General features: G+C 35.8%; 1 long non-coding RNA gene across 3 annotated transcripts in view; it reads right to left on the reverse strand.

Moving 5' to 3' along the window:
* LOC128248695 (uncharacterized) overlaps positions 1-2,423 on the reverse strand; it is a 56,748-nt gene that overhangs the window by 33,782 nt on the left and 20,543 nt on the right. For all 3 annotated transcript variants that reach the window (XR_008264855.1, XR_008264854.1, XR_008264856.1), the window contains exon 3: positions 1,340-1,465. This is a non-coding gene — a long non-coding RNA (uncharacterized LOC128248695). The remainder of the gene's footprint in view (positions 1-1,339; positions 1,466-2,423) is intronic.

A 2,423-nucleotide genomic window follows, 5' to 3' on the forward strand; every position in this document is an offset into this window, starting at 1 on the left:
ATATATATATATATATATATATATACAGCGGGCTTCTTTCAGTTTCCTTCTACCAAATCCACTCACTTGCCCAACATGCCATTCAATAGGACTGAACCCAGAACCATGTGGTTGGAAAACAAGCTTCTTACCACACACCCACGCATACACCTGTTTATTCGCGTATTTTCCTTCTTAGAACTAATTATTCAAAAACGAAAAAAAAAAAAAAATCAATGTGACAAAACAAGTGGCATCAAATTTTTATGTTTTGTTCATTAATATTGTTTATTAATAATAATGCTGTGAAGTTTAGATATTAAGTTAAACCATTAACCTATCACTACAAAACATTTAAAACTTAAAAGTTGTAATATAACACTTAACTCGTTCTTTGAAACTGAGTAATCTTTCCCTTGAATAAACATTATAAACACTTAGTCTAACACATTGAATGAGGCAACAAAAAGGCCTTGACGTAGTTGCTTAGCTTGCTAAAAATAGCAGCCAAATTATTTCCTCAAATTACTTCCTACTATTATAAAATTGGCTAAAAAAAAACATTAGATAGGGTTGTCCAAGATACACTGACTAAAAATAAAAGGGTCAGGTGATCAAGGATATTTTGACACTAAAAGACATCTCAAATACTAAGCTGATGCTTCTGAACCGTTTAACATTCCATTTTAATCCTTTTTGTATTCATCCATTCGAAAAAACAAAACTTCATATTTTAAAGTGTTCATATTTAAACAATAAGCTTTCTTTATAATACTAATTAAGGATCTTTTGCTATGTTCAAATAATTGGACATGAGACATTTTGGCACAGCTGTTTTGGTGCCGCCTATTTGGTGTTGCTGATTCAATGCTGACTTATTTGACATCACGTTTTAATGTTTCTCTAATTCCATCCCTCCATCCTTCTCTTTTTCTCCCCCATCCCCCCCCCCTCTCTCTCTTTTTCTCTCTACTTTCATGGTGACTAGCCCCACTCCACCAAAATTTCAGACCTTGTGCCTAGAGTAGAAAAGAATATTTTTAGACCCAGTCCACCACTGGCAACAAGATATTTAGATATGCTATTGAAATGAAATATCTTGATATAGGTACTTATACAAGTTACACTAAGTTGATCAGATAGTGCAGGATTGTATTATATCCAGTAACCGACATAGCAGCATGATCATAAATTACTAGAGCAAAGAAGCTTCTCTTAAGAAGAGCAAGTGCAGAGGTGTTAAGCTCTGAAGTCTTGAAAATGATTGATAAAGTCAGCAAACATAGAACAGGACAGGGTCATCTTAGTTAACAGACAGTTTAGAGTTATTTGAGGATAGGAAACCATGCAACATTCTTACCTGAGAACAAACAATTCTATTTTGAAGTCATCCAGAGTCCTCGTGGGTCTTGGGAGATCAATGCTAATCTGTGTTTGTTGTGGTTGCATCTGCAGAAACCCTTATGCATTGTTTTATTGACGAGGCCTGCAATAAAGTTAAGATGGCCTTATAATATTGTTAAGATGGCCTTGTGTATAAGACATGCAAAGTGGTGTAAGGCTACTTGTTAGTGAAACTTGAGTATCGAACACAAAGGTTAGAAAAGAATGATTGAAATATGATCTACTGGATGTGTAATGTTAACTTGCATGAATGACAGATCACAAAGGAGGTGAAAAAGCAACTGGGCAATAAAGGCATCAGTTATTGTATAAAAGGAAAGATGACTGCAATGGTTTGGACAAATGACAATAGAGTAAACAAACAAGAGCCATGGAGTATCTTATCAATAGCTGGTAGTAGTAATAGAAGAAGAAGACTAAGACACAGAAAGACACAGAAACATACAGATGAGATTATACTAGACGTGATGAATAGCAATTTACTGTAGCGCAAACCTATCCAACCCACATCAGTATCATCATCACTATCATCATCATCATCATCCTCATCGTTTAACGTCAGCTTTCCGTGCTAGCATGGGTTGGACGATTTGACTGAGAGGACTGGTGAATCGGATGGCTGCACCAGGCTCCAATCTGATCTGGTGGAGTTTCTACAGCTGGATGCCCTGGGTAAACAAATTCTGAAAATGATTGTTATGATGGTTATGGTGATGATGTCTATTTTAAAAGGAAGAAAGTGGTATGGTTAAGGTATTGGATTAGAGTCATTTAGGCCATAAGTTCGTATTCTTTTATGAATTATATTGTATTTCTGATAGCATTGGTGAGGATGATGTTGATGATGGTATAGCAGTAATGATGATAACTGGTGGTTATAGTTGTTACTGAAAATGATAATGGTTATTGCTGTTGTTATTGTTGATGTCATTGTTGATGTCATTGTTGATGTCATTGTTGATGTCATTGTTGACAATGATGACAGTGGTAGTGATGAAGTGGAGGGGTGGGGTTGGAGAGGAGGGCGGAAGAGGATGGGA

The sequence above is a fragment of the Octopus bimaculoides genome, chromosome 9 (assembly GCF_001194135.2).
Source record: "Octopus bimaculoides isolate UCB-OBI-ISO-001 chromosome 9, ASM119413v2, whole genome shotgun sequence".
Classification (NCBI taxonomy): domain Eukaryota; kingdom Metazoa; phylum Mollusca; class Cephalopoda; order Octopoda; family Octopodidae; genus Octopus; species Octopus bimaculoides.